The following is a 26,436-nucleotide window of genomic DNA, read 5'->3' on the forward strand; positions in this document are numbered from 1 at the left end:
CTGTGACCTCCAAGTCCACGCCACGACACAATTGGTCCCGACCAAGCCACCACGAGAGACTGGACCTGGCTAACTCCGTAAGTGGTAGTGGAAGTTGAAATTGCTCTGACAACGGGTCCCACTGGGAAAGCCACGCCACCTGCAGAGGCCTCACATGAGCAAATGCCCAAGGAACCAGCTCCAAAGTAGATGCCATGGAACAGAGTACTTGCAAGTAATCCCAAACCCTGGGCACCTAGTTCTCCAACAGCCTGTGAACTTGTGACTGCAATTTGACAATGCACTCTTCAGTGAGAAAAGCTTTCCCCACCCTGGTATTGAAATGCACCCCCAGAAAATCCAACACCTGAGAAGAGGAGAGATGACTCTTGGGCAAATTCACTATCCATCCCAAGGATCACAAGCGTTGCAGCACGAAGTCCACTGCTTTTTATAAAGGACCTCTGACTTTGCTCAAATGAGCCAGTCATCCAGATATGGGTGAACCAGCATGCCCTCCTTCCCGAGAGCTTGGTGAAAGTTCTCAGAGCCATTGTCATACCGACTGGAAGGGCATGAAACTGAAAATGACTCCCAAGGATCATGAACTGGAGAAACCTCTGATGGTGTGACCAGATCCCTATGCGTTAGCCGGCAACTGCTGCCCCCATCACAGCCCAGCCCGAAACATAAAACAGCGGCAGACTGCAGCACAGATGCCAAAAGCAGACACCTCAAAAATCTTTTTAAAATGGACCTTGAGCTTTCTGTCCTGCAAATCCTTCAAAGCTGCAGAACTGGCCACTGGAATAGTTGACTTTTTAGTAACTGCCGAGAAGGAGGCATCCACCTTCGGGATTCTCAAGAGTTCCAGCATATCCACAGGCAAAGGATATAACTCATCCATTGCTCTACTCAATTCAAGCCAATCTCCAGAGTATCCCACTCCCTGACCACCAACTTTTTAACTGATTTATGGAACAGAAAAGCTTTCACTGGACCCGTAAACCATCAATGACTGGATCCACATCCTCCTGACTGGACTCTTCTTGTGGAACTTTTATGCCCAACTCTTACAAACTGGTTAAAATACAGGAAACAGAGAGTAGGATTAAATGGCCAATTTTCTCAGTGGAAAAGGGTAAACAGTGGAGTGCCTCAGGGATCTGTACTTGGACCAGTGCTTAGAAAGGAATACTATGAGTGAGGTTATCAAATTTGCAGATGATAAAATTATTCAGAGTAGTTAAATCACAAGTGGATTGTGATAAATTGCACAAGGACCTTGCAAGACTGGAAGATTGGGCATCCAAATGGCAGATGAAATTTAATGTGGACAAGTGCAAGGTGTTGCATATAGGGAAAAATAACCCATGCTGGAGTTACACGATGTTAGGTTCCATATTAGGAGTCGCCACCCAGGAAAAAGATCTAGGCATCATAGTGGATAATACATTGAAATTGTTGACTCAGTGTGCTGCCACAGTCAAAAAAGCAAACAGAATTTTAGGAATTATTAGGAAGGGTATGGTGAATAAAATGGAGGATGTCATAATGCCTCTGTATCGCTCCATGGTGAGACTGCACCTTGAATACTGTGAACAATTCTGGTCACCACATCTCAAAAAAGATATAGTTGTGATGGAGAAGGTACAGAGAAGGGTGACAAAATGATAAAGGGGATGGAACAGCTCCCCTATGAGGAAAGGCTAAAGAGGTTAGGGCTGTTCAGCTTGGAGAAGAGATGAGATAGAGGTCTTTAAAATCATGAGATGTCTAGAATGGGTAGACATGAATTGGTTATTTACTCTTTCGGATAATAGAAGGACTAGGGGGCACTCCTTGAAGTTAGCAAGTAGCACATTTAAAACTAATTGGAGAAAATTATTTTTCACTCAACGCACAATTAAGCTCTGGAATTTGTTGCCAGGGGATATGGTTAGTACAGTTAGTGTACCTGGGTTTAACAAGGTTTGGATAAGTTCTTGGAGAAGTCCATTAACTGCTACTAATCAAGTTGACTTAGGGATTAGCCTCTGCTATTACTGGCATCAGTAGCATGACATCTTCTTAGTGTTTGGGAACTTGCCAGGTTCTTATGGCCTGGATTGGCCACTGTTGGAAACAGGATGCTGGGCTTGATGGACCCTTGGTCTGACCCAGTATGGCAATTTCTTATGTTCTTAACTCTGCAAGGACATAAGGGATCAGGGGTCCCAACTCTTCTCTGTGGAACAGATGAACCACCTTTGGATCATCCCCCTCCACAGCTGGGATCTTCTCTGGCCCCTCATCCAGATCCTGTCCCCCCAGGGAAGGATCTGCCTCTGGAGGGTTTTCTCCAGATAGGACCCCATGTTCGGAATCATCAGAAAAATAGTCCTTAGTGGCCCCCTACATAGCCACCCCAGGACTCGCCAAACCATGGTAGCCCCAGAAGTCCCTCCTATTAATCAAGTTGACTGAGAAGATAGCTACTGCTATTACTAACATCAGTAGCATGGAATAGACTTAGTTTTTGGGTACTTGCCAGGTACTTGTAGCCTGGATTGGCCACTGTTGGAAAAAGGATGCTGGGCTTGATGGACCCTTGGTCTGACCCAGTATGGCATGCTTTTATGTTCTTAAAGTTTGACTTCTTGGGCTGCAGACCTTCCTGTGTGGAAGCATGCCGCTCTGCGGCCTTCTGGGCCAAATAAGCTTTGTGCAGCAAGAGAATGAAATCTGATGAGAAGGTGGAAGAATCAGAGACCTCCCCCAGGAAGTCCTCATCTTCCCCTGAGTGCTCCCCTGGTCCCTTCACCCCCCCCCCCCCCCCCCCCCCCCAGGCCTCCATGGGGCTCAAATCGGCCAGTGATAGCAGTGGAGGGAGATCCCCTCTCCCCTTGCAGCCTCTCAAGCAGCCGTGAAAGAATCCAAGATGGCTGTCGTTTCCGAGCTCACCCCCAATACAGTCAAAGATCTCCCAAGCACGCGCTGCCATGTTGAAGCCGCAGTGGCTGCTCCCGAAGTTCCCTGTCTCCCAGAGAGGCCCCAAGAACACTGGCCACATGCTCATCTCCCCACACACGGAGCACCTGTAACTGCATGGCATGCTGCAGCCCTACTCCAACCGCATGGCTCATGCCTGAGGAAAAGCACCCGCGACAGCCTGCTGGAGCTGAGCCCCTATCTGGCATCAGCCCCATTCTGCCACCGCCAACAGGGAAGAAAAGAAAACACTTTTTTTTAAAGCTTGCCTTCCTTTTTGTCTCTTTAGTAAAGTTTTAAAAAAAAAAGTAATTCCCTGATATGACGAGTGGCAGCAGGATCTGCTAATCCTCCTGGAGGCAAGGAACTGGATCCACCAGCTGACTCTGAGCAACCAAGGGTCCTCAACCCCCTACTCGTCCACCTCAAAACCAGGAGGGATGACCCCATCAGGACCTGCCAACCTCCTGGGAGGAAATCCTCCAATTTTCTTCTTCTTTTTTTTTTTTAAAACAGTTTCAGAACTGCAGGCTTTGCACCTCTACCATCTGCTGGAGACAGAGAAATACTGAAGGACTGCAGGTCGCACACCAGGTTATGTGGCAGTGTCTGCAAAACTTTTTCTATCTCCATCTGCGGAAGGGAGGCAAAACCCAGGAATCTGGACTGATCTGGGCACGTACAGGAAAGAGCAGATGCTGACTCTGTTCCATGCCGGCTCATTAATATTCAGGTGCAGTTGCTCCCCTCCCAGAGATCAGGCCTCCCAAGGAATCCCAATTGGAAAAAAAAAGTCAACGGGTGGGGATATTCATTATAGTGGTCTTGCTGACTGGCGAGGAGGGAGAAGGGAGAGATAAGAGGGTGACTGGATAGGGGACGAAAGGAGATAAAGGGATTTTTAAAGGGATTTTTTTTTCAGTGATGAACTGGTGGCTGGCTGGAAGGGAGAGAGAGAGACATTTTTTCTTTTCTGAGGACAATACTGTTGGCTGGCTGTGCAAGGAAACAGCTTTCAAGCTGATGGAATACTGATGCGCTAAAAACATGAATCCAAACTGGACACACTTTTTTTTTTTTAACGTGCACAAAATCACCTCTCCTGGGTGCTCAATGTAATAGGCAAATGAGCCGCCACGCTAAAAAGGATGTGCTAGGGATAAATTGTGCGTCCCTAGCACGTCCATGGCATCGGGTGCCCAGGAGAAGTGGCCTAGTGCGGGTTAGGAAAAGGACGCTCAATTTTACGAGCGTCCATTTTCCTAACCTGTACACAGCCACAGGTTATGAAAATGGATGCTCATTAATGCAGCGTCCATTTTCCTAACCTGATTGTTGGCAAGACTTTTTTTTTTTTTTATGTAACTAAGTTCCTTTGGCTTAATATTGCCATGATATTGAGTCAGAGGAACTACAGAAAAGCAGTATTTTCTTCTTTTCTGTTAACTTTTGGGGCACCTGAAGACTTAATGCCAGCTCCAGGGCTGGCGTTAATTTTTTAGGGTAAAAATGTGCAAGTCGGGTGCACATTTATTTTTTACATAAGGAGGTAATAGCTAATAGCTTCATCTAGATGGCATTTACATGTGATGAGCACTATTAGTTATGTGCTGGTTTGGACGCGCTAATCCCCTTATTGCATAAGGGTTATTGGGCGCGCATCCAACCGCAGGTTAACCAGTGCGCTAGCCTGAGCGCACGGTATTTCATCAGCCTGTTTGTATGTATAACACCGGATATAAGTTTAGAGAGGGCTTTTATTTTTTTTAGTAAACAATTTTCTAAAACTGGCAAGTTACAGTCTTAAAATGACACAGAACAGCTGCAGGGCTGGGCATGAAATTAAAGACCAGATGGAGGAGGAAGCATGTCCTCGCTGTCTCTTTAATTTTCTGAGGGACTCCTCATGCTCACCAGTGCTGCAGCCAATCCATGTAATTTAAGGAAGGCTAGCTAGCTGCTCCCTGACATACAAACGTTTGAGAAACACTGTCCGGGATTTGTTCACCACTGCTTCTTCACCCTGGCATGTTTCAAATTCTTGCAATTCCCTTATATGTAGTTCTTCTTTGTGTGTCAAAAATGCCATAACATGCTATAAGCCGATAAAGAAGCTTCCTCCTAAAACAGATTCATCATAGTGTTGCATTAATAAACTGAAGTATATTTAACATAAACTAAATTCCACAAGAATGAACAGGTGTACTCCATGGAGTATGCAAGATTTCCAAAGATGATCTTTACACTGAGAGATACAGGGAGGCAGTGTTTGTCTATGAGTAAGAGTGAAACTGTCTTTCTGTGTGCGTGCAACAGAGAGGCAGGAGTTTTGGGTGCTTCTTTGTTCAAGAGAAAGGCTTTGTGTGTATGAATTTGAGAGAGAGAGCCTAAAACCGTGTGTGTCAGTGATAAGAGATGCTGTTGTGTGCGTGCGTATGTGTGGATCAGAAAGGAAGCATACATGTATGAGAGGGATAGAAACTGCGTATGTTTGAGAAATGAGAGATATATAGGTGTATGTGCATCCTTGTGAATTTCCGCTCATGTCCTTTTATTCAACGTATGATCTAATCTGCTGATGAATTTACATATCGTATAGGAAAAATATGAACTTATGTGGTCTTGGATGGGGTATTGCCTTGGTAGTAAGAAATGAGAAGGATGGGGACTGGATATTTGGTTAAGTATGGAATCTTGTATGCTCATTTAACCAGGATGGGAGAGAGCCAAAGAGGAAGTCTTGGATAAGGAATGATATCCTACCAGCAGCTGAGCTTCTATGGCTGGAAGCTGGGATATATCCTTGACTATTTGTCTGATACCATGGAAGATAAGTGTGGAATTTTGAAAGTTTATTTATTTATTTGTGAACTTTTAATATACCAACATTCGTAGAACACATCACGCCGGTTTACAATTAACTCAAAGAAAGGAAAATTACATTTAACGGGGGGTGGGGCGAGGGGAGCAGGCAAGAAAAGGGCAGAAAAGAAGGGCTGGGAATGAGAGGGACTAAGAGTAGGATACTGAAACAAAGTAAAGAGGAGAAAGTGGAGAGGAACCAAAATAGCTATAGATACTTACTATATTTACATCATAGGGAGAGTACATAAAGTAACTGGGCTAGCTATATACATAAATATATTGTAAAGCGAGTTCTGCGAGGCAGGGTGGGCCTTGTCTAGGTTTGGTTAGAATCTGGGTAGGCCTGTTTGAAAAGCCATGTCTTGATGCCTTTTTTAAAGTTGCGTAAGGATGGTTCTAGACGGAGATCAGTGGGAAGAGAGTTCCAGAAGGAGGGGCCGGCAATGGAGAAAGCTCTTTCTTTAGTGAGGGTAAGGTGTGCAGTTTTGAAGGATGGGGTGTGGAGGATGCCTGCAAGGGAGGTTCTGGTGGGGCGGTTAGAGGATCGGAAACGTGGCAGTTCTTCGAGCCAGGGAGGGTTGTCTTTGTAAAGCGTGTTGTGTAGGATGGTGAGAGTTTTGTATTGAACGTGGAAAGGGATGGGAAGCCAGTGCAGATCCTTTAGAATAGGGGTGATGTGGTCCCTTTTGCGGGTGTTGGTTATGATTCTCGCCATTGAGTTCTGCAGTATTTGCAAGGGTTTAATAGTTGATGACGGGAGACCTAAAAGAAGGGAATTGCAGTAGTCCAGTGTAGATAGAATGGTCACTTGCAGAACTAGGCGGAAGTCCTGGGTGTGGAGGAGGGGCTTAAGTTTTTAAGGACATGGAGTCTGTAGAAGTCCCCCTTTAGTAGAGACTTAATGTGGGTTTGAAATTTAGGCATTGATCTAGTGGGGTTTGAAATTTAGGCATTGATCTAGTGAGACGCCTAGGTCTCTTACGGAGTGCAGTGGGGTAAGGGCTGAGGCAGAGTTATGAGGGGTGGATTTAGATGTGTGTTCCGGTTGCTTAGAGATGATGAGGATTTCTGTTTTAGATGTGTTTAGTGCAAGGTGGAGGTTAGATAGTAGGGAATTGATGGAAACAAGAAAATTATTCCTTACCTGCTAATTTTCATTCCTGTAATACCATGGATCATTCCAGACGATGGGTTATGTTCCCTATCCAGCAGATGGAGTCAGAACAGATTTCTAGGAGGAGGTGCTACATTACCTCACTACCCACGTCACCATCCCCAGTATCTAGCCTAGCAAAGCCAAGCCCAAGAGGAAGAGAGGGATCAAGTAACTGTATTGAACCAAACAACAAGAAAAATTTTTTTAATTAAATGTTAAATAACCAGAATAATAACCTCCACAGAAAAACTTGCTAACATATAAATATTGAACAAAACAACTTTGAGTGCTAGAACAAGCAGAAAAATGAGACGAGCACAGTAGAGCAGAGATAGCCCACCCTAATTAATAACGGGAGGGTGTCTGGAATGATCCATGGTATTACAGGAATGAAAATTAGCAGGTAAGGAATAATTTTCTTTTCCCTGTACATACCAGGATCATTCCAGACGATGGGATGTACCCAAGCTTCCCTCCTATGGGCGGGCCGTGGATAGCCCTGCTCGAATGACTCGATCCCCAAAAGAACCGTCTGGTGGTGCGGAAACATCCAGATGATAATGTCTTGCGAAAGTATGGAGAGACTTCCACGTCGCCGCTCTGCAAATCTCCTGTACTGAAACAGAGCTAGACTCTGCCCAGGACGCCGCCTGAGCACGAACAGAATGTGCCTTAACCCCTAAAGGAGGTTGCTTACCAGAACCAATATAAGCCGAAGCAATCATCCCCTTCAGCCAGCGAGCGATAGACGTTTTGGATGCCATGTGACCCTTCCTGGGACCCGACCAGAGAACGAAGAGATGGTCGGAAAGACGGAACTCATTAGTAACTTCTAAGTAACGCAACAGGCATCGCTTTACATCCAGAAAACGCAAATCCCTGGGTTCGTTTGATTTGAAGGAAGGCAACTCAACTGACTGATTAAGGTGGAAGGCCGAAACCACTTTAGGAAGAAAAGATGGAACCGTGCGGAGAGATACTCCGTCATCAGAAAAACGGAGATACGGTTCTCGACAGGATAGCGCCTGAAGTTCTGAAATGCGTCGCGCTGAACAGATTGCTACCAAGAAAATAGTTTTAAAAGTCAGATCCTTAAGAGAGGAAAATCTTAAGGGTTCAAAATGTGAACCGCTAAGTGCTCGTAGAACTAAGTTCAGATTCCAGGAAGGACAAGGAGGACGTAACGGAGGTTTCAAGTGACGCACTCCTCTAAGGAAACGACCCACATCCGGATGAGAGGAGAGACGCGATCCCTCACCACTATATAAGAGGGCGCCCAGAGCCGCGACCTGTACTCGTAGAGAGTTATAAGCGAGACCGAGATCTAGTCCTTCCTGAAGGAAGGAGAGAATTTGTGATACGGACGCATTGGTAGGCTGAATGTCGTGAGACCCGCACCAATTTTCGAATACCTTCCAAACTCTTACATAAGTAACTGAAGTAGATCTTTTACGAGCAAGCAATAGAGTCGAAATGACCTCTTCCTTGTAGCCTCTATGCCTCAGTTTGCGCCTCTCAAAAGCCAGGCCGCTAGACAGAAGCGATCGGCCTGCTCCAAAAATATGGGCCCCTGCCGTAGTAGTCGTGGAATGTGGCTGAGACGTAAAGGGCCTTCCGTGGTCAGGAGAAGAAGATCCGCAAACCACGGTCGGCGAGGCCACTCCGGTGCCACGAGGACCACTGGACCGTGGTGATTCTCGATTCTTCGAACCACTTTTCCTACAAGAGGCCACGGTGGGAAGACATAAAGTAGAATGTTCCGCGGCCAAGACAGAACTAGAGCATCGATTCCTTCCGCGCCGTGTTCTCTTCTGCGACTGAAGAAACGTGGAGTCTTTGCATTGCTTGCTGTGGCCATGAGATCCAGGTGGGGAGGACCCCATCGGGAGATTATCAAATCCATCGCCTCCCCCGAGAGTTCCCATTCTCCGGGATCCAGGCGTCGACGACTTAGGAAGTCCGCCTGTATATTGTCTACTCCCGCAATGTGAGAGGCTGCCAGACGCGACAGATGTCTTTCCGCCCAGTGCATTAATTTGTCCGCTTCCAAGGATACTTGAAGACTTCGTGTGCCTCCCTGTCTGTTGATGTAGGACACTGTAGTCGCATTGTCGGAAAGAACCCTGACCGCTCTGTGACGCAACCGAGAAAGGAACCCCTTTAACGCCAGACGTACCGCTCTGGTCTCCAGTCGGTTGATGGGCCAGCGGGCTTGTTCCACCGTCCATCGACCTTGTAGGGAGCTCTCCTGACAGACCGCTCCCCATCCTGATAGACTGGCATCCGTGGTGACCACTATCCACTCCGGTATGTCCAGAGAGACTCCCTGAGCTAGGTTTCGGTATTCTAGCCACCAGTGAAGACTGTTGACGGTAGCCATCGAAATTGGGAGTACCATCTGGTAATCTCGTGAGGCCGGCTTCCATCTGGAGAGCAGAGACCTCTGAAGAGGACGGAGGTGGGCAAAGGCCCACGGGACAAGATCGATAGTGGAGGCCATCGTGCCCAAGAGCTGAAGATAATCCCATGCTGTGGGTTCTCGAAGATCCAAGAATCGGAGAACCTGATCGCGAAGGGACTGAGCCCTTTCTTTCTTGAGGAATACCATGCCCTGTTTCGTGTCGAAATGTGCCCCCAGAAATTCCAGGGACTGGGAAGGAACTAGGTGACTCTTGGCATAGTTGACAATCCACCCGAGAGACTGGAGCAGGCGGAGCACTATTCTGACCATCCGGCAACCCTGGTCCCATGACTTCGCACGTATGAGCCAATCGTCTAGGTAAGGGTGTACCAGAACGCCCTGCCTGCGCAAGGCAGCTGCCACCACTACCATGATTTTCGTAAAGACCCGTGGAGCCGTCGCAAGACCGAAAGGTAAGGCTCGGAACTGAAAATGTTGACCTAAGATCTTGAATCTTAGGTAGCGGTGATGATCCTTGAGAATAGGAATATGCAAGTAGGCCTCGGTGAGATCCAAGGAAGCTAGAAATTCTCCTCGATGTACCGCTGCTAGAACTGATCGAAGAGTCTCCATGCGAAAACGGGGAACTCGAAGAGACCTGTTCACCATCTTGAGGTCCAAGATGGGACGAAAAGTACCCTCCTTCTTTGGGACAACAAAATAGATGGAGTAATGACCTCGACCCCAATCGTAGGGAGGAACAGGTGATATCGCTCCCAGTCTGGAAAGTCGGTCGAGAGTGGAAGCGACAGCTTCTTGCTTGTAACTGGATCCGCAAGGAGAGAAAAGGAACCTGTCTCTGGGAGGATGGACAAAATCCAATGCGTAGCCGTTCTTTAGAATATCCAGGACCCACTGGTCCGATGTAATTTGGACCCACTCGCTGTAAAAGAGAGAGATCCGGCCCCCCAGCCGGGGAACCGGATCGTGGGTCCGACTGGCATCATTGATTTGCCTTGAAGGAGGAGGAATTAGAGGAACCCCGTCCCTGACCCTCCCTACCGGGACGGCGCCCTCGAAAGGGCCGGTTCCAGGAGACTGAACGAGAGGAAGGATTCCGAGGAGCTTGTTGACGAGTGTTTCGTGTCCTCCGCTGATTCCTGTATCGAGATCTGGAAGAAGAGTAGGAAAACCTTGAGGATCGTGGACGGGGCTTGTAGTGCAAGGTGGAGGTTAGATAGTAGGGAATTGATGGAAACAAGGCAAGATTCCCAGAATTGCAGGGATTCCATGAGGGTTTTTTGAATATGGATAAGGATTTGCACATCATCAGCATACAGGAAAAACTTCAGGCCTAGGTCAGAGAGTAGGTGGCAGAGTGGTAAAAGGTAAATATTGAATAGGGTGGAGGATAGTGAGGAACCTTGGGGAACACCTTGTGTAAGTGGAATGTGCAATGATTCAGACTTATTAATTTTTACTAAGTATTCTCTGTGGGAGAGATAGGATGAAAACCATGATAGTGCTGAGTCGACGATGCCTATTTCTGCCAGGCGGGAAATGAGGATTTGGTGGTTGACAGTATCAAAGGCTGCCGAGATATCTAGGAGGACAAGTAAATACGATTTGCCTTGGTCCATGCCTATGAGGATGGTGTCTGTAATTGCTAGTAAGAGATTTTCAGTATTGCGACCTTTGCGGAAACCAAATTGTGATGGGTGTAGGATACTGTGGTCTTCAAGGAAGTCAGTGAGTTGCGTGTTGACAACCTTTTCAAGGATTTTGGAGATGAAAGGCAGGTTGGATATAGGCCGGTAGTTTGCTGGGTCAGTGGGGTCGAGGGAGGGTTTTTTGAGGAGGGGCTTGACGACAGCAAGTTTAAGAGAGTCTGGGACTTTACCAAAAGCAAGGGAGCAATTAACTATCAGGCCGATACAGTAAAGTGCGGCCGCGGTTACCCTGCTTCTAACCCGCTTTCTACTCACAATTTGGCCGCGTTAGTCCAACCCGCGATTCACTATCCCTTTTAACCCATCCTTACCGCTTCTTTAAATCAACGGGAAACCCGTTCCACCCGCGGCATGTATATGGTATGTAAACAATCAGATTAGCTATTCCCTCCCATACAGTAATGTGCGCCCCGATTATCGCCTTTTTAACCTGCAGTTTTGCCGCGTGTTTAACCTGCTAATTTACCGCCTACCCTTACCCCTGCGTTAGTGTGGAGCTTCAGGCAAGCCCCGGCAGAGAGAGACAGCAATAGGCAGGCTCCGGTCAAAATCGACTCGACATGTTATTAAAGCAAATGTGAATAAAGTGCAACAAAAGTAAACTTACTGCATGTGAATGACAAACAGTCCTCTCTCCCCCCCCTCCCAAAGCAAGGCGCACGGCGAAAATCGACTCGACATGTTATTAAAGCAAATGTGAATAAAATGCAACAAAAGTAAACTTACTGCATGTGAATGACAAACAGTCCTCTCTTCCCCCCTCCCGAGGCGCGCACCGCGGCTCCCCTGCCTCCCGGGAACAGCCGGCGGCGAAAGCCACTTCCAGCAGCCCCTGCCGGCGAAGGTGGATGAACGCACACCTGTACATGCAATTTGGGCACTCAAGCCAGTGAAAGTGCATGACCGAACGCCGTGACGTCACGGTGTTCGGTCATGCACTTTTCCTGCCTTCAGCGCCTGCCTGTACGTTCAATTTGGGTGCTCAAGCCAGCGAAAGTGCATGACCGAATGCCGTGATGTCACGCACGGCGTGCGCTCATGCGCCTTCACTGCCTTGAGCGCCCAAATTGCACGTACAGGCATGCGTTCATCCACCTTCACCGGCGGGGGCTGCTGGAAGCCGCTTTCGCCGCCTGGCTGCCCCCGGGAGGCAAGGGAGCCGCGGTACGCGCCTCGGGAGGAGGGGAGAGAGGAACTGTTTGTCATTCACATGCAGTAAGTTTACTTTTGTTGCACTTTATTCACATTTGCTTTAATAACATGTCGAGTCGATTTTCGCCGTTCGCCTTGCTTCGGGAGGGGGGGAGAGAGGACTGGCAATCCCCGATGCCCGAGCGTAGGAGAACCATCCACTTCCTGGTACCTGTCATTTCAAATAACATTTGAAATGACAGGTACCAGCGCACCCAGGATACTGTATAGGCGCTGTATAGCGCTCTATACAGTAAAATGGATTGCTCAGGCCTACCGCTTCATGGACGCACTTTGGACGCGGCTTGCATTTGCGTCTAATTTAAATACTGTATCGAGCGATACGTGATCCGAACTGTGCGTGCGGCAAACGAGGGTGCGCCCGGCACTGCCACATTCTTTCTAATGCGTCCTTACTGTATCGGCCTGTATGTCAGCTAAGGGTTTTGCAATGGCAGTGGGGATAGAGAGGAGGGTTTTCGAGGGGATTGTGTCTGAAATGTGCGTAGCAGGTTTCATATTTTTCAGGATGGATTCAATCTCCAAGGATGATGTAAGGTCGAGAGACCCAAAATTGACTCTGTTGTTATTTGGGTGCGGGAGATGGGGGAAGGATTTGTGGGGAAGCGAAGGAGAATATTGGTGATTTTGTTTTGGAAGTACTTAGCTAGTACTTCGCATTTATCTTTGGCGTTTTCTTTGTGGGAGGTGGGAGGGGTAGTCTTTGTGAGATCCGCAACATATGAGAAAAGGGCATTTGAGTTGAATAGATAATCATGAATTTTAGAAGAGTAGAAATCTCGTTTGGCTTGGAGAGTGGCTTGACGGTATGTGTGCAGTGTATGTTTGTAAGCTGTTTTGTGTGAGGGGGAGGGTTGTCTATGCCAGGTGTGTTCTTTAGCTCTAAGGTCCTGTTTTATCTTTTTTAGTTCACTGGTGTACCAGGGTTTTCTATCTGTTCGTGACAGGGGTATTTCTTTATGGACTATGGAGCAGATTTCATCGGCTATAGTGGTGGTGATAGTACTCCATGAGTGAAGGGCAGCATCTGGATTGGTAAGGTCAAGGTTCTTGGCTACTTTATTAAACGCTAGAGCAAGGTCCTCTGAAGGACAAGATTTGTGGAAGGAGATTGTCTTACTACGTGTTAGTGAATCTGGCAAGGGGGTATTAGTGGTAAGGTGGGCATTAATGAGGAAGTGGTCGGACCAGGGGATGGGGGTTACTACAGGGGTGTTGGGTGCTGTAATGAGTGAGTTAACAAAGAGGAGGTCGAGGGTGTGACCTGCTTTATGAGTAGGTACAGAGATAAGCTGTCTGAAGACCAAGGCCTTGAGGGTGTCAAGGAGGATTTCGCATGCAGATGTGACAGGGTGGACATCAACATGGAGATTGAAATCTCCGAGTATAATTGCAGGGGTGTCTGGTTTAAGATTGTCTGCAAGATATTCGATGATAGGGGAAGGGTCATGTTCGAGAAGGCTGGGGGGGGGGGGCATAAATGAGGCAGACCTGCAGAGAGTTAGATTTAAAAAGCTCAGTTTCTAATCTGGGGGGGGGGGGGAGGTTTGGAGTTTGAGGCTGAGGCTGAGGGATTTTCTGGCAGCCAAGAGTAAACCACCACCTTTTTTTTCAGGTCTCGGGATGGAGAAGATGTCGTAGGTCTGTAGGGGGAGCTGGTTAAGGAAGACCTGATCTGAATCCTTTAGCCAGGACTCAGTGATGGCACAAATATCAGAATTGGAGTCTGTGAGCAGATCATGGAGGATGGGTGCTTTTTTAAGGATGGATTGCACATTGAATAAAGAGATGGCTAGTGTAGCTAGGCCTAGAAATTGTGTGAGGGGTGAAATCATAATGGGCACTAATGATTTGTGAGAACTGGAAAGGTGGGGGTTGGCTGGGTGAATTTTGCACAGGGAGGGGTGGTGCAAGATAGGTATAGTCAGGCGACACATTTCAGTTGACAAGGTGGGTGGGGTGCAAGAAGTCTGCAGGGAATGTGGAAAAGCAATTAAATAAGCGAATAACAGAGTTGGCAATACTACAGGAAAACAGTGCGGGAGACTACAACTAATTGAGGCTGAGCCTAAATAAGCATATCACAGAACTTATTAAAATACAGAAGGCAGAGCTATTATTAGGTCAAATATAAACAAAAGGACTGCAACTAAATAATCAGATAACAAAGCTAGCCAAACAAGGTGGCAACGTAGTAATCAATACTGGTGATTAATGCAGCAAAGGGTACAGTGGAGAGTTCATTCAGAAAGTGGTGACTGTTGCATGTTACTTGTTGGAGGAGAGAAACAGTTCTTGCTGTGGGCAGAGGCAGATATAAAGGAAGAGAAACAGTTCTTGCTGTGGGCAGAGGCAGATATAAAGGATTCCGATGGGTCGTGGTTGCAGGCGGTGCGCAGAGAAAGGTCGAGGTCAGGGAGTCAATCGTCGGAGATGCAAGAAGGTCTGAAGGCTTCTGAGGAGAAGGAGAAGGAAAATGTCTTATGTCGGTGCCAATTTCAGTCCATCCTTTTTCAGCTTATGCACATTACTTTCTCCTCAGAAATCGGCACCGACATAAGACATTTTCCAAGAGAGCCTAAAAAAATGTAAGCTCTTAAAAGGCCATGAGGCCTATATTCAAAGACTGCCAAGCACCACAATTTCAGTGTCAAAGTTAGGCACCTAAGGTTTAGGATGAATGTAGGGAAGACACACAAGTTAGATGCTTAGATCGTCTGCATATTGGCCTCTATGTGTTTTCAAGACAAAGGAATAGGAAAAGTATATCTGAAATGGAAGTTAAATGCAAGGGAATGTTTCTACGTGCAGAAGCATGCAAGCACGTGCTGTTGAGTGAACCTGCTCACAAATGTAGCTCTCTAAATGTGAACTCTGGAGCAAACTGCTGCTACATTTGTAGTATGCATCCTGATAAACCTTGTACACAGCCCTGCTGGGATAGAGGTAGCAGTCTCCTCAGAGTTTCACTGTGGACTGAACAGGAAATCTAGGTGTGTGTATATATAGAGCTAATCGATCCCAGAGGTTCCCCTGGTCCTTCTAAAGACTGCTCTAATCCTTTTTCATTCCCCCAGTCCTATCACCTCACGCCCAACAACGTTCTAGCTGACCGACCCAGAGCCCTCCCGTCTTCAGTGACCTATCCCCCGCTTCCTATACATCCTCTAGCTCCCTATTTACCCGTCAAGCCAGAGTCTTAAACTATTCTTGCCTAAATGCATTATTCTCTTAGCTTCCGATGTAACTTCTTGCCTCGATGTAAATTTATGTATATAGACCTGTAAGCCTTTTGCACACATAATAAGCCCTTAAGTATTCTTTATTGTTTATGATCCTTTTAGCTATTCGTTCGTATATGTATTATGCTCTACACCCCCGTTTTAACTCTCTCACCATGTATGTCTCAGTTCCACTCGTTATCCCTAGCCCACCCCTTTTCTCCCATTATTTTCGCGTTTCACTATATGTGGACCTATAGTGACTCTATGTACAGCTCTAGGTTCTTGTTTATACTATGTTATTAGTTATTTGTATCTCATGTTCTTTGTACTCGCCCCTAGGCGACAGTTCGGTTCTTATGTAAACCGGCGTGATATGTACTCTATAACAGGAACTTTGGTATAAAAAAAAAAAAAAAAAAAAAAGTTAAATAAATAAATAAATAAAATTAAATAAATATATAAATGATAGATTCATTTCAAAGTCTGAACATTTTAGCGAAGCAGACAGCATGGCTACAAGCTGTCACAGAAGGGTAAAAATATATCAGGTTACAGGAAAATGAAATCAGCTTTTGATTTGATTAGCCAGCATTTTTCTAGACAGCAGGAAGTGGTTTGTTACTTTTGCTATTAGTTTTCAGAGGGCTGGTCCAGTATGACTGACCTCAGAGAAGAAGGAATCCAAGATGACAGCTGTCTCTGTCCCGGGACTGCAGAAATCTGAAGGCGAGGAGAGAGAATTTGGTTCAGGATTATTTGAGTTAGCTCTCACTGCACTCTGCCAGTGAAAGGGAAGTGTTTCCCAGGGCAGGCAGCATAGCAATCAACCACCCAAAGAGAAGATTGTTTTCAAAAAGAACATTTTGTAAAAGGTTAGCAAAAACTAAAACTGTGAGTGTGTTTGTGTGTGAAAGAGAGCATGTGTGTATGTATATTTTTTCCATATTAATAATTAAATATAATCATAGATAGAGCCCTGCATAAATGCATTCATTTTTCTTGCTTTGTAAGTGGTTTCCACAGTACCAAGAAGCCGCCTCTTATGATTTCTGGGTTATAATAATCTTCCATAGCCTAATCTTCATGCTCTCACTTTTTCTTTTTTCTATTTTTTTTTTTTTTTAAATCAAGAACAAGGAAACAGAGAGCTACATTCTAGCAAATTCTGTATCAAGGATCAACGCTCAAAAATCCCAGTGTAGGCCCCTTGTTCCCATGGATTCTGCTTCTGTAAGGGGACCAGCTGCGCAATTTGAGCCGGCAGATACCACAGAATCAGACAGACAGGTCGCCGTTTCAAGGAGAATGGATGTAAACTCAGCTGTGCAACACGATGCACTGCCTGGTGCAACCTGATTTGGGCTCAGACCTCTGAAGACATTCTGACTCAGGATTCATTTTTTTTACTTATTTCTTCTTTTTTTGGCTGCTATTTTTGACAAGATATTCACACACTGCTTCCACATCGCAGATATTACTTCCCCTGCTAGCTAACTGCACTGAGTACCTGCAACTGGAAAAAGATGAGAGAGAGCGAGAGAAGAAAGGAGGAACCATACTGGCAAGGCTGTGCCAATGACACACGTAACACTGCATCTCCTTCCATTCCAACATACACAGCCTTACTAGTTCCCCCCAATCTGCTTTGAAGTGTCTGAAAGGCGAAATCTAAATCTAAATAAATAAATGTACCAAAATTCTGACCTGCAAAACCTCCTGAAAGCCGCTAGAGACACATGATGGAGACCAAAACTGGAAGTAAATTCGGGAAAGCAGAGAAGAGCCTTAGTTGCAAGGATGAGAGTAAAAGCAGACTCTGCAGTACTGCAAAAAGCATGGACAGATTAGATGAGTTGTCCAGTCCTTATCTGCTATTACATTCTCTGTTTCTAGTCAAATTATAAGAGTTTTCACCTTGAATATTTAGCACCATCTGTAGGTATGGGTTTTCCCCATTTTGTGTATATGGGGAAAATAGGACATCTGGCTCTTCAACTGGCTCTTCAACTTAGATGACTCAAAGGTTAGTCGTGCTGAACTGCTCCAAAGGGTTTATGCCACTAGAATATAGTGCTCTACGTATTCAGAGAAGATACCTTAGGAAGGGTAAGTTTTCAAAACTTTTTATGCAGGTAAACAGGCGTCTACTCACAGAAAAAGGGATTTTGAAAACTGCTGTTCACAGCCCACAGCCTTTTACCCAGGGGACAAAGGAGCTAGGTTAGGATGGGAAGGGAGTACAGTAGGTACGATTCCATTTTGAAATCTCTGCATTTCCTTTCACACAGGTCTTGTTGAAAATTAGATTGCAGATCCTGCACACATTCTCAAAATCGCCCTTGTAGACTACAAAAATACTAACTCCACAGCAGAGCTTTCTGGGTCTTATAGAGCTGTACAAGAGCAGATCTGCCCATGCACTGAAGAGGAAAGATCAATAAAAACCAAAGCATTCACAGGAAGATTCCTTTCTCCAGCAGGTTCTATAAGTCACTGTTCAAGGCTGAATTATGCAGAGGGCAGTCTTCAGAGTGGTTTATCCAGGGATAAATATTTCTTTACCAAGGCAGAAGGATCAGAGTGAAAACCATCCCTCTCAAGGCAGCTAAAAGCATGTGTGGGCTTTCACACCATTCATGTTTTAGCCACAGTAAAAAGAGGTGTTCCAGGGGAGGGATGGCATTTTCAATTGTATGTGAGCTGTTTTACCCCCAGTCGGCCGCCCATACAAACAACAAGAGCAAATGGACGCTAGCTCTTATTGTGCGCACCTTGTAGGCAATCTTCAGAGAAAAACCACCTTGCAACATCCTAGGGCTATTCAAAATTGCCCCCAGGGAGGGTCATTTTCAAACAGCCCATGGAGGGCTAAAATCTGAGTGTCCTTTGTGCCCACAGACTCCAGCTTGAATTTTCAAAGTGGACATACATGCTTAAGTCTGCTCTGAAGATTTGCGGGTTATACCCTGCTCGGAACACATCCACATGCCTGCTTTCGAAAGTGGAAAGAATGCACATAAATCCTTTCCCTATCCAACTGCACCTCCTGGAATGACTCTTGAGAGTGCAGGAAAATGCTCCTGCAGAAATTGGATTTTGCGTGCAGTTTTACCTGCACACCCCTCCTCAATTTATGAACATTAAATGGGGTTTTATGGATGTAAAGGGCTTTTGAAAATCAACCTCATAGCGACCATGTTACTATCTTGGAACATTCCTTCCAAGTTTCACAAAGAGGGCCCAATTGACGGAGGATTATCTCCCATTCTGGGTCTATGGGGACGAAGCTCAGGACATCACGCCCACAAGCTTTTGCGCTTCTGCACACTTGGAGCTGATGAATCCATCCCAATCTACTTCTTTACACAAACCAAGGGAGACTAATTTTGTCCATTTCCATAAACGAGGCCATCAACATTTTCCACTGCTCAATGACTAGCAGTGCGTTCTGCTTACAAGGAAATACATTTTTTGACATTGGTTGAGGAATCATTTTAAATTTAACAAAATTACTAAATCTCTGTACAGCCTCCAAACAACATACCAAAAATACAACTTTTTTGTATTTTGGTATGTCCACCCCCATGACATCATTCAAAAATAAGATTATCTGGTTCCAAATGACTTCAGTTTTTGCATACTTTAAAATTAATGGCATAGTGTCAGGTCTGCTCTTTCATTTAACACCCATCCTCTAAGCTCTGAGAGGAGAGATGAACTAAATTTATATTAAAAATCTAGATTGTGTTTCTGTAATACTTTGAGGTGTAGCAGGCTGATGTGGCAGCTTAGACAATTTGTAATAAATCATCAGAACTCTAACATCAAGTTCTTCCCATTTTTGTGCCACAGGGCCTACATATTTGTTTTGCTCTATCAATTATGATACATTTTTAAGATAAAGATATACATGTTTCCAACTGAGAGAGTCGTTTTAATTAAAAAGTCAAATGAGGATCCAATTACAGCCTCAAAGTACTTTTAGGAGATGGAAAATGATGTCTAATTTGCAGATATACATAAATATCCCTCTTGGGTGTATTTTATTACTATCAAAGTTGATTAAAACAAGGGGAGGATGGAGACCAGTTCACTGCCATGCAGAAGATCCCTGGCTTCATCCCCAGGCCAAGGAGTTATGCATAGGTAACACATTTTGAAAGTGTCAAATATCCAGGCAAAAGAGGAGCCTTTGACTGCTTATTTTAGGGCTGTGTGCTTATGCAGCTTCAAAGAAGTGCCACTGTGGCTCTCTACCTATGGGTGCCAAAATCTTAAATCCAGTCCTGTTGATCCCCGAGTTGGGACTTCTGTTCCCAGGTCACCTGGGTCTGACAATGCAGCAGAGACAGCACTCACAGGCACCAGGGGAGGAGGAGTGGCGAGCTGAGACCGTCAATCAAAAGTGACGCCAAGTGGCAGGATTCCCAGCATTCTAGAAGGAGCCCTGGCCAAGGACCATCACTGCAATGACCAGACTAGGTATGTTGGGGGAGGGGAGAGATATAAAAATAAGGGGAAAATCCCCAAGTGGTTGCAAATGAAGGCTCATCATGTCAGGATCCCAGCCCCAGTTCCGACTGAGCCGAAGGCCCAAAGAAACACGAGAAAACCACCGGGGCAAAAACAAATACACGGGTGAAATGGATAACTGTGCTTATGCAAGCATTTTGTATTACTTTTCAACTTTGATCCTACTGAAAATGACCTCGTCCTTAATGGATCGAGGTCACTATTAATAGGTCAGTACCAGGTCTTTGTTTCACCTTCCCCCTCCCCCCAGTCTGAATCCAATCAATGAATTGTCACAGATGTTATCAAGCAGATATCCAGACAAATGGCTTGAACCAGTCCCTAAACAAAAAAAATGATATTGGAGAAATTACTTACCTGATAATTTTGTTTTCCTTAGTGTAGACAGATGGACTCAAGACCAGTGGGATGTACAAAAGCTACTCCCCAACAGGGTGGGAGGCTTCCCACGGTCCGGTCAACACTGCATGTGCAAAGCCACATCCTCCCAGGCCTGCACATCCAGATGATAAAACCTGGAAAACGTATGTAAGGAGGACCACTTCACAGCTCGGTAGATATCGACAGGAGACAAACTAACCTCCGCCCATGAGCCCTAACCTGAGTAGGCAACAGCTTTCCAGCATCCACATACATGGCCGTGACCACCTCCTTAATCCAATAATCTATGGTAGCCCACAAGGCCGGAGTGCCCTGCTTACTCCCACCATGGAGAACTAACAGGCGATCCCATCTGTCGAAAAGAGTCAGAGACCTCCAGATACTAGGGATGTGAATCGTTTTTTGACGATTTAAAATATCGTCCGATATATTTTAAATCGTCAAAAATCGTTAGGGCCACGATACAATACCAATTCCCCTGATTTATCGTCAAAAAATCGTAAATCGGGGGAAGGGGGAGGGCAGGAAAACCGGCACACTAAAACACCCTAAAACCCACCCCCGACCCTTTAAATTAAATCCCCCACCCTCCCGAACCCCCCCCAAATGCCTTAAATTACCTGGGGGTCCAGCGGCACACTAAAACACGGCACGCTAAAACCCACCCCGACCCTTTAAATTAAATCCCCCTCCCCAAATGCCTTAAATTACCTGGGGGTCCGTAGCCTTAAATTACCTCCGTAGCGGCGGTCCGTAGCTAAATCGGGGGAAGGGGGAGAGCAGGAAAAGCGGCACACTAAATCGTGTGGTCTTCAGCCGGCGCCATTTTGCAAAATGGCCGCCGCAAAATGGCGGCGGCCATAGACCAAAACGATTCGACGCAGGAGGTCGTTCCGGACCCCCGCTGGACTTTTGGCAAGTCTTGTGGGGGTCAGGAGGCCCCCCCAAGCTGGCCAAAAGTTCCTGGGGGTCCAGCGGGCATCCGGGAGCGATTTCCTGCCGCGAATCGTTTTCCGTACGGAAAATGGCGCCGGCAGGAGATCGACTGCAGGAGGTCGTTCAGCCCGCTTGTGAGAAAAAGACACAAAAAAATAGTAAAAATGAACTGAGATGTTAAAAGAGAAAATCAGCGATGTGAAGACCCGCCCCCCCCCCCGACGTCATGACGACCAACCAGCGGCGACCCGATTAACGGCGCGATTACACCAGGTTTATGCTTATGTTAATAATTTAACTTTTATTAATGTTATTTAGCTTTTTGCTTTGTTTAAAATTATTTCATTATTGACGTTTAAATTTATTTATTTATTTATTTATTGTTTTTGTTATACCGAGTTTCATGACAGGCATCACATCAACCCGGTTTACAATTAACAAAGTGTGAAAGGCATAACGTAGCGTAATAAACAATATTCTCAATAAAAACCTTGAACTTTAAATACAGGGAATCAGAAAAAGGATGTGAGAAAGTTACAAAAAACAGGGAAAATTAACTTGGAACTGGAAGAGGGGAGATAAAGGAACAGAGCAATATTTACATTTGTATTAGACTAAGGAATTTTACTTCCTGCTTATTCTGTTTCATTGTAAACCGGTTTGATATGCATTTTATGCAGGAAAATCGGTATAAAAAAAACTAAAAATAAATAAATAAATAAAAGGCGAAATTACTCTGCATCCCTGACCTTATCCAGGGATGGCAAGGAGATGGACTGATTCAAATAAAAGTCCGAGATTATCTTGGGCAAGAAGGATGGAACAGTACGCAGCTATAATGCCCCTGGAGTCACTGAAGGAACAGCTTCCGGCAAGACAATGCCTGAAGCTCAGAAATTCAACCTGCAGAACATATAGCCACCAGGAACACAGTCTTCAAAGTCAACCACAGTAAGGAAAGGCTATGCAGTAGTTGGAATGTAGGGCCCACCAAAAGGTCCAGCACCAAATTAAGACTCCACAATGGAACCGGTAACCTCAAGGGAGGTTTAAGGTGCTTCACTCCTTTCAAAAAACATACCACATCAGGATTAGATGACAAGGAAACACCATTCACCAGGTCTCTGAAACAGGCAAGAACTGCAACCTGCACTATCAGGGAAATAAGGGCCAAGCCTTTATTCAATCCATCCTGCAAAAAATCGAGAATGAGAAGGATCTTAACCGAACAAGGAAGAACACATCGTTCCTCACACCAGGCCTCAAAAACTCTCCAAACCTGCACATAAGCCAAGGAAGTGGAGAACTTGCGAGCGCGGAGTAAAACGGCAATCACTGCAGAGGGATAATCACGCTTTAATAGCCGAACCCTCTCAAGCCAAAACGTAATACAAAATTGAGTCGGATCCTCGTGAAGAACCAGTCCCTGCTGAAACAGATCCAAGTGCGGCGGAAGAAGAAGGGGGGGGGGGGGGGGGCTTCCACCAGAAATTGTTGCAAATCTGCATACCATGGCCCCCTGTGGCCTTCAGTCTTGTGAATTATCTTGCCCAGCAAGGGCCACGAAGGAAAGGCATATTTCCGGCCAGACCTGTACGAGAGCATCTATTCCTAGGGACCATGGATCTCTCCTGCGACTGTAGAAGCGAGGAACCTTCACATTTCGAGAAGTCGCCATCAGGTCTAGGAACAGAAGGCCCCAGCAATCCACAATCAGCTGAAACACCTCGGCTGACAACACCCATTCTTCTGGGTCCAGACTCTCCCTGCTGAGAAAATCCACTCTTACATTGTCTTTTCCTGCAATGTGAGAGGAAGGTCATCTGCAGATGACCTTCTGCCCATTCCATCAGCTAGTCTATTTCCTGTGACACTTGCTGGCTCTTGGTTCCTCCCTGGCGATTTATATAGGCCACCATCATCGCATTGTCAGACAACATGCGAACCATTTGGTTCTGCAGCCTGTGACTGAACTACAAACATGCCATCCATACTGCCTGGGCCTCCAGGCGATTGATGTTCCAGCGGGACTCTTTAGCATTCCAGCGCCCCTGGGCTGTTAACTCCAGTGAGCCCCCCAATCATGGAGGCTCGCATCTTTCGTGAGTATTAAACAGGCCGGAGAGGTCAAGGGAACTCCCTTTTTCAGATGATCCTCCTGCAACCACCACCGGAGGCGGGAGCAGATTTTCATCCGCAAGTGGTGCCGAACTGCATAATCCTGAGACTGCAGGTTCCAGCAAGATAGCAGAGAGCGCTGAAGAGGACACATATTTATTTATTTATTTGTAGAGTTTTATATACCGTTATTCGGTAGAGCCATCATAACGGTTTACAAAATATGCAATTATCATACAAAATGCAATTATCATACAATCAAATGGAGTTAACATAGTAGTTGGGAACAGTAGAGTTTTGTGAACAGTAAACATTTTTTCTTAGCAGTTGAATAACAGAATAGTGAGGAGAACATTTTCAATGAACTTAACGAATCAAGTGAGAGAGCAGGGAGGGGTGAAAAGGAGGGTACATCAGGAGAGCATGAAGAAGGAGGATTATGCTTGTGAGTTCTGTTGAGGGCTGGGATGATCAGGTGTCAGATAGTTAGAATAGAGTTTGCGGAATAAAAATGTTTTTAGGTCTTTTTTAAATGTTTTCAGGATGTGCTGGGTCCTCAGTTCTTTGGGTAGGGTGTTCCAAATTTTGGGGGAAGCAATGGAAAATGCTCTTTCTCGTGTAGTTGGAAGATGAGCGTCTCTTAAGGTGGGGATGTTTAAGAATCCTGCGTTGTTAGAGCGTAGGTTTCTTTGTGGGTTTTGGGGGGTTATGTTTAAGCCTTTTAGTCCATGAAGATCATCATTTAGGATTTTATGAATGATGGTCATAGATTTGTAGGTAATTCGTGCAGAAATAGGTAACCAGTGAAGAGAGGTCAAAATGGGGGTTATGTGTTCGTTTCTTTTTTTTCCTGTAAGGATTCTGGCAGCTGAATTCTGCAGTATTTGGTATATGCGCCCTTGCTCTCGGCACCACTTCCAGGGTAGCTGCCATCAAACTGAGAACATGTAGATAGGACCACACCGTCGAGCGTATGGTGTTCATCAACTGACGCACTTGAGACATCAATCTCTGGATTCGAACTTCCGGTAGGAAAACTCTGTCCTATCCCATGTTGAACCGGACCCCCAGATACTCCAACAACTGGGATGGTTGAAGATTGCTCTTGGTCAGGTTCACCACCCTGCAATAAGGAGATCACCTTGTGTGTCACCAAGCGGCTCACTTCCTGAGACTTGGCTCGAATCAGTCAGTCGTCCAAATATGGGTGCACTGGGATTCCTTCTTTTCACAAAGCCACTGCTACCACCACCATAATCTTGTAAAATGTTCTGGAAGCAGAGGTGAGACCAAAAGGCAGCGCCCAAAATGGATAATGGCACCCAACACCGCAAAGCTTAGAAAGCATTGGTGTTCCAATTGGATGGGAAAATGAAGGTAAGCCTCTGACAGATCCAAGGAGGTCAGAAATTCCCCTGACTACACTGCTATTATTACAGAGTGTAAGGTTTCTATTCGAAAATGAGTCATCTTCAAGTGACAGTTGACCCTCTTGAGATCCACGATGGGATGAAAGGAGCCCTCCTTCTTGGGCATAGAAATTAAATGGAATAACGCTCCATACTTTCTTGAGATGTGGGCAACGGAACCACAGCCCTCACTCTGAGGAGCCTTTGAAGTGTGAACTCCACTGCCTACTTCTTCTGCGGGGAGTGGCAAGGGGACGCCATGAACACGTCCCGAGGAATACTGCGAAATTCCAGTGTATATTCTTCGCGTATTATCTCCAGAACCCACTGGTCCAAATTGATATCGATACACCTCTGATAAAAGAGAGAGACGTCCCCCTATTTCCTGTTCCAGAAGGTGGGTCAAGAAACTTTATTATTTATTTACATCGTTTATATATCGCCTATACAAATGTTTGTAAGATCTAAGTGGTTTACAATAAAATAAGAAAATACAATAATCAGCAAGTTAAAGAAACTAGAAATGATCTAGAGAAGAATAAAATACAAAGGAAACAAAATAGGGTAAAAACCAAAAAACACAACTGTAAGAAGTAATTAAAATAGTAAAATAAATAAATTAAGAAAATGATAAAACATCATATGTAGAAGTCATATTTTTGTGTGAATTTTGTTCAAAAAGAAGGAACATAAGTGCGTTTTTAGCACTTTTTTTAACTCTTATATTTAATAGTAGTCTGAGGGAATCAGGAAGTGAGTTCTATAATAAGGGGCCCGCCACTGAGAAGACATGTTTTCTTGTTAAACCTTCATTGGGAAGCTCGGGAAGGTCCACCACCTGAGCCCGCTCCTCTTTTGGGCTCCTGGAGACAAAAAGACTAAAACCTACCGAAAGGCCGAGTCTGCTGAAAGGTCAGCCCTCTGTAGGGACAAAAATGCCTGGAACCCAGAAAAAAACTCTTATACCAAAGGGGCCCTGTAACTGTTTCTTATTCTCTGGCAACTGAGGCACTGGAGACTCGCCCCACTTACTGGCCAGTTTATCCAACTCGCTCCCCAAACAAGAGCAAGCCTTTAAAGGGCATCTTGGTAAGATTGGCTTTGGAAGCTATGTCAGCTGAACAATTTCGCAACCAGAGTTGACGCCTGGCCGCTATCACTGAAGCCACGTCTCTGGCCAAGGTCCAGACCAAATCACAGCCTGCATCTGCTAAAAAGGCAGCAGCAGGCTCCAGAACTACTTTGGAATTTCCTCCAGGCTGATCAACCTCCTAAGAAAGAAGTAAACAAAATCTTGCCACTAGGGCAGAACAGGAGGCAATCTGTAAGTTCATCGCCACTGCCTCAAAGGCTTGCTTAAGAATAGCCTCAATCCTTCTATATGTACATCCTTCAAGGTTGCTCCTCCCTCTACGGGGATAGTTGTCCACTTAGACACAGCACATATCAGAGTATCCACTTTGGGAAAACACCAGATCCAGGGAGAACAGGCCTTCCAATGTCCAATCCCTTTTAAAATTTG

The 26,436-nt window shown here is 45.6% G+C and overlaps 1 protein-coding gene across 3 annotated transcripts in view; it reads right to left on the reverse strand.

Annotated features, from left to right (window-relative positions):
- The window catches only part of ELMO2 (engulfment and cell motility 2), a 145,347-nt gene that overhangs the window by 78,696 nt on the left and 40,215 nt on the right, over positions 1–26,436 (reverse strand). For 2 of the 3 annotated variants that reach the window (XM_029611682.1, XM_029611680.1), the window contains exon 2: positions 16,202–16,257. The exons of the other annotated variant lie outside the window; for it this stretch is intronic. The gene's annotated coding sequence lies outside the window, so the exon portion shown is untranslated. The remainder of the gene's footprint in view (positions 1–16,201; positions 16,258–26,436) is intronic. 3 annotated transcript variants of the gene reach the window in all.

This window comes from Rhinatrema bivittatum, chromosome 8 (genome assembly GCF_901001135.1).
Source record: "Rhinatrema bivittatum chromosome 8, aRhiBiv1.1, whole genome shotgun sequence".
Classification (NCBI taxonomy): domain Eukaryota; kingdom Metazoa; phylum Chordata; class Amphibia; order Gymnophiona; family Rhinatrematidae; genus Rhinatrema; species Rhinatrema bivittatum.